A 6442-nucleotide genomic window follows, 5' to 3' on the forward strand; every position below is an offset into this window, starting at 1 on the left:
AATAAATAAAATCATGAATGAAAGAGGAGAGATCACAACCAACACCAAAGAAATACAGACAATTATAAGAACATACTATGAGCAACTCTACGCCAACAAATTTGACAATCTGGAAGAAATGGATGCATTCCTAGAGACATATAAACTACCACAACTGAACCAGGAAGAAATAGAAAGCCTGAACAGACCCATAACCAGTAAGGAGATTGAAACAGTCATCAAAAATCTCCAAACAAACAAAAGCCCAGGGCCAGACGGCTTCCCGGGGGAATTCTACCAAACATTTAAAGAAGAACTAATTCCTATTCTCCTGAAACTGTTCCAAAAAATAGAAATGGAAGGAAAACTTCCAAACTCATTTTATGAGGCCAGCATCACCTTGATCCCAAAACCAGACAAGGATCCCATCAAAAAAGAGAACTACAGACCAATATCCTTGATGAACACAGATGCAAAAATTCTCACCAAAATACTAGCCAATAGGATTCAACAGTACATTAAAAGGATTATTCACCACGACCAAGTGGGATTTATTCCAGGGCTGCAAGGTTGGTTCAACATCTGCAAATCAATCAATGTGATACAACACATTAATAAAAGAAAGAACAAGAACCATATGATACTCTCCATAGATGCTGAAAAAGCATTTGACAAGTATAGCATCCCCTCCTGATCAAAACTCTTCAAAGTGTAGGGATAGAGGGCACATACCTCAATATTATCAAAGCCATCTATGAAAAACCCACCGCAAATATCATTCTCAATGGAGAAAAACTGAAAGCTTTTCCGCTAAGGTCAGGAACATGGCAGGGATGTCCGTTATCACCACTGCTATTCAACATAGTACTAGAAGTCCTAGCCTCAGCAATCAGACAACAAAAGGAAATTAAAGGCATCCAAATCGGCAAAGAAGAAGTCAAACTATCACTCTTTGCAGATGATATGATACTATATGTGGAAAGCCCAAAAGACTCCACTCAGAATCTGCTAGAACGTGTAAAGGAATTCAGTAAAGTGTCAGGCTATAAAATCAATGCACAGAAATCAGTTGCATTTCTTTACACCAACAACAAGACAGAAGAAAGAGAAATTAAGGAGTCAATCCCATTTACAATTGCACCCAAAACTATAAGATACCTAGGAATAAATCTAACCAAAGAGACTAAGAATCTATACACAGAAAACTATAAAGTACTCATGAAAGAAATTGAGGAAGACACAAAGAAATGGAAAAATGTTCCATGCTCCTGGATTGGAAGAATAAATATTGTGAAAATGTCTATGCTACCTAAAGCAATCTACACATTTAATGCAATTCCTGTCAAAGTACCACCCATTTTTTTCAAAGAAATGGAACAAATAATCCTAAAATTTATATGGAACCAGAAAAGACCTCGAATAGCCAAAGGAATATTAAAAAAGAAAGCCGAAGTTGGTGGCATCACAATTCCGGACTTCAAGCTCTATTACAAAGCTGTCATCATCAAGACAGCATGGTACTGGCACAAAAACAGACACATAGATCAATGGAACAGAATAGAGAGCCCAGAAATAGACCCTCAACTCTATGGTCAACTAATCTTCGACAAAACAGGAAAGAATGTCCAATGGAAAAAAGACAGCCTCTTCAATAAATGGTGTTGGGAAAATTGGACAGCCACATGCAGAAAAATGAAATTGGATCATTTCCTTACACCACACACAAAAATGGACTCAAAATGGATGAAGGATCTCAATGTGAGAAAGGAATCCATCAAAATCCTTGAGGAGAACACAGGCAGCAACCTCTTCGACCTCAGCCGCAGCAACATCTTCCTAGGAACATCTCCAAAAGCAAGGGAAGCAAGGGCAAAAATGAACTATTGGGATTTTATCAAGATCAAAAGCTTTTGCACAGCAAAGGAAACAGTGAACAAAACCAAAAGACAACTGACAGAATGGGAGAAGATATTTGCAAATGACATATCGGATAAAGGGCTAGTGTCCAAAATCTATAAAGAACTTAGCAAACTCAACACCCAAAGAACAAATAGTCCAATCAAGAAATGGGCAGAGGACATGAACAGACATTTCTGCAAAGAAGACATCCAGATGGCCAACAGACACATGAAAAAGTGCTCCACATCACTCGGCATCAGGGAAATACAAATCAAAACCACAGTGAGATATCACCTCACACCAGTCAGAATGGCTAAAATTAACAAGTCAGGAAATGACAGATGCTGGCGAGGATGCGGAGAAAGGGGAACCCTCCTACACTGTTGGTGGGAATGCAAGCTGGTGCAACCACTCTGGAAAACAGCATGGAGGTTTCTCAAAATGTTGAAAATAGAACTACCCTATGACCCAGCAATTACACTGCTGGGTATTTACCCTAAAGATACAAACGTAGTGATCTGAAGGGGCACGTGCACCCGAATGTTTATAGCAGCAATGTCTACAATAGCCAAACTATGGAAAGAACCTAGATGTCCATCAACAGACGAATGGATAAAGAAGATGTGGCATATATACACAATGGAATACTATGCAGCCATCAAAAGAAATGAAATCTTGCCATTTGCGACGACGTGGATGGAACTAGAGGGTATCATGCTTAGCGAAATAAGTCAATCGGAGAAAGACAACTATCATATGATCTCCCTGATATGAGGGAGAGGAGATGCAACATGGGGGGTTAAGGGGGTAGGAGAAGAGCAAATGAAACAAGATGGAATTGGGAGGGAGACAAACCATAAGTGACTCTTAATCTCACAAAACAAACTGAGGGTTGATGTGGGGAGGGGGGTTGGGGGAGTGGGATTATGGACACTGGGGAGGGTATGTGCTATGGTGAGTGCTGTGAAATGTGTAAACCTGGCTATTCACAGACCTGTATCCCTGGGGATAAAAATATATTATATGTTTATAAAAAATAAAATTTAAATAAATAAATAAATAAATAAATAAATAAATAAAAAAGAAAAAAAAAACACTCCCTCAAAAAGAGACATGCACTCCCATGTTCATGGCAGCATTATTCACAATAACCAGACATAGAAACATCAACCTTGGGAGCATTATGTTAAGTAACTCAGATACTGAAAGACAAACACCAGAGGATCTCAGGGACATTCCACATGGAATCCAAAAAGTACTGAACACATGCATACCCAGAACAGATTTGTGGTTTCCAGATTCAGGGAAGGGGGGAAAGTAGAGAAGGAGGTCAACGGTGCCATGTTTGAGTGATAAAATCCACAAGTCATGGAATGTTCTGTGCAGCATGGAGACTAAAGCTAACCTTGTAGGGTGGGGTACAGACTCCCCATATTTGAAAGTACAGTGTTCCTAGGAAACCTTTCATTGCAGAAATGGTGTAAACTGAAAAATGAATTACCATTCATTTCTACAGAAAAATGAGTGAGCATGGTCAGACACGAAGATTTCCTTGTCTTTGGCCCTTCTTAGGCCTCAAACAACATCCTTACAGATGCCCAAAATAAGGAGATAAAGCACAGCAGATGCTCACAGAAACAATTCAAAGAGCCAGTGGCTGGACACAGATAGCAGTGCCCAGGAATGAGCTGGTTGGGGTACATGCTGCCTCTGTAGGTTCCCCACAAAACAGATGCTGAGCACAATGCCCAATTTTTTACTTTTTTCATGTGAGGAAAATGCTCTTTAGGTTTCTTCCTGCTACTGGAACTGGGTAATAACATAGATCTTTCCACAAAGCCAAGTGTCTTACCATGAAGTTTGATAAAAGTGGGGGAGACTTGTACTTGAAAGTTGCTAAGGGGGTAGAAGTTCAAAGTTCTCTTGGACACAAACATCAGCAGACCCACAGTGAAAGGCACCTTCCTCAGCAGGTAGAACATGAACTACCTCTGATCCTCAGAAACATCCTCTTTTGCCTCACACAGGACAACCAACAAGGGCTGGGAGTTACCTCAATTTCTCTTTTCTCCCATTCCCAATACCAAACCCATTGCCAAATCCTATGAACTCCATCTTCGATAGGTACCCAGGTAAGGACTAACCCCTCCTTCCAAGGCAGCCTGTCTGGTCCACACTGGAGGCTATCTCTTGCCTGAGTTCCTGGAAAAGCTTCATCATTGACCTTCCTTGCCCATCCTTAAAACTGTGACATCTATTCTTAACACTGTACCCAGGTAGGCCAAGTGAAACAGAGTCCCATGGGGTCACAGCCTGCAATGGCTTTCTGTCACCCTACTGTCACCTCCCCGAGGTCATGTCCTAAGCTGTCTCCTATGGCCACAGGGCCTTCTTGCTGCTCCTGGACATACCTGGTATGCTCTTGCCCAAGGGCCTTTGCATATGCTTTCCCTTCCATTTAGAAGGCTCTTGATGTGATATCACTCACCTTCTTTAAAACTTGACTCAAGAATCACCTTCTTAGTGAAGTCCCACCTGGCCCCTACGTGAACAGCAAGCACCACTGCCAGCTCCCCTTCAGAACCCAGCCCTGTCTCCTGATTTGTATTCCCAGAGCAGTTATCACAGTTACCAGTCCATCTCAGCAAGGGAGAAATGGAGGCCTACACGGATATTACACCATTGACTCCCTCTGATTTCCTAGTCCAGAGCCCTGGGGGAAAGGGTAACCAGAGCTCTTGCACAGCCAGGGTAACAGGGACAAGGGGCCCACCTACTGCACCCTGAATACCATCAGGAAAATGAGGCATAGGAGGAATCCACTTGCACATGAATCCTGAAACAAGACACCTTCCTTGATTACAGGTGAGCACACATACTTCCTCCCCTTGCCTGATGTGCTCATCTGAGAAAGCTGAGCAGAGAAGCATCCCAGGGTCCAAATCTCCCTCTGGTCAAGGTCCTGGGAAACAGACATCTCTCCTCCCTGCACTAGCCACCTGTGACTGACGTCCAGCATCCTCCTGTGCTGGGCAGAATGGTGCACCTGTCCCACAAACAAGGTTTGCTGCACACTTTTCAGGAAGGAACCTGCAGCAGCAGCAGCAACAGCAGCAGGCTGCAGAGGTTCAGTCTCAGTCTTGCACATCGGGCCCCATGTGCAACTAGAGCTTCAAGGAGAGTGGTGTGCTGCGTGGCCTTGGAACCTAATGGCAGGAGCTGAGATTTCAGTTTCAAATGAAAACTGGCCTCTTCCACACAGCACAGGAAAGTGGAGGATTCTCAGGGGTGTGGCTCTGGAAGAAGTGCTTCTGCTGGCTGAATTCACAGACACCAGGCAGAGGAACCCTGTGGTGCCTCGTCTGAGGAAGCAAGGGGCACACTGGGCAAGAATCCATAATGCTACCTGTGGGCTGCTTCCCACCAAGCCCCCTGATGAGACAAGGGCTGGGGAACCAAACAGGAAGCAAGTTATCTATCACATCTGCATCAGGAGGGCTGGCCAGGGAGTAGAGCCCTGTCCCTGGAACAAGCTGGCCTGTGCATCAAGAGTGAAGGCCCACCACAATGGCCTCACAGTCTCCCAGCTCTCTGATCTGACTGCCCTGCCAGGGTCACACCTGCTGACACGGTGACTCCTAAGACCCAGAGATTGCTTTCCACCCCAGCTCACTGCTGCTCACAGAGAAGCAAACTCCAGGCTCAGAAACATGTTCAGCGTTAGCTCTGGAATTTCCTGGATTTGTCTACACTGGCCCACCCAGGTGTTCCTTCCAGATCATTCCTCCAGTGCCCTTGGTTTTCAAGCCACCTTCAGCTGCCCTTCAAAACGCAGAACAGGTCCATTTAGGCAGACCAGCCGAGCGACTCTGTGTGTGGGAAACTTGGACCACATCCTCCCTGAACACCAGTGCTTCCAAGTCCAAGCTGCGAACCCTCACTCACTGGGCATAGAGCACCATGTCAGCATGAACACTGCTCTTTCAAATCTCTTGTCTCCCATTCCTTCAACTCAGAAACCAAGCTCCAGTCACCACTCTATTTTCCCTTCGGAGAAGTAAGGAAAAGGATAGAATAAAATGCTACGTGGGCACAGCACACTTCTATCCAAATAGAATTCCATGTTCCTTCTCATACGGGCAGCCCGACATCACCCATATTAATAAGAGGCACCACGAGTGCAGTCATCCTATAATATATTTGTCCTTATGGTTTTCCTTTTGATATTTGCATCTCGAAGTCAATGTCTAGATGGCTTTCTTAAAATAACAAGAATAATAATGGCACAGTCACGTAAAGGTCTGGGTCTTCAAAACCAGAAAACATGGTTCTGGTTCAGATAAAGATGAAGACAGACCCTCTCCCCATGAAGCAAAGCCTTCATGGGATCCTGACATGCCTCACGGGTGATGAGCTCCTTTGCTCCATGGAGTTGTTGGAGTGCAAAGGATGCAGGCACCCTCCAGGGTTCATTCTCTTTTCCTCATCAATTCCCCAGTTCTAGTCCCAAGGGACTCACTGGGTCAGGTTTCAGAGCCCAGGATGGGCCACCAGGTGAGCAGCA

At 44.3% G+C, this 6442-nt stretch overlaps 1 pseudogene; it reads right to left on the reverse strand.

The window, feature by feature from the left end:
- Positions 1–5026, reverse strand: part of LOC111140913 — a 28204-nt pseudogene extending 23178 nt beyond the window's left edge.
- Positions 5027–6442: the final 1416 nt, after the last annotated feature.

Source organism: Enhydra lutris, unplaced genomic scaffold, assembly GCF_002288905.1.
Source record: "Enhydra lutris kenyoni isolate GAN:26980312 unplaced genomic scaffold, ASM228890v2 scaffoldscaffold1, whole genome shotgun sequence".
Taxonomy (NCBI): Eukaryota; Metazoa; Chordata; class Mammalia; order Carnivora; family Mustelidae; genus Enhydra; species Enhydra lutris.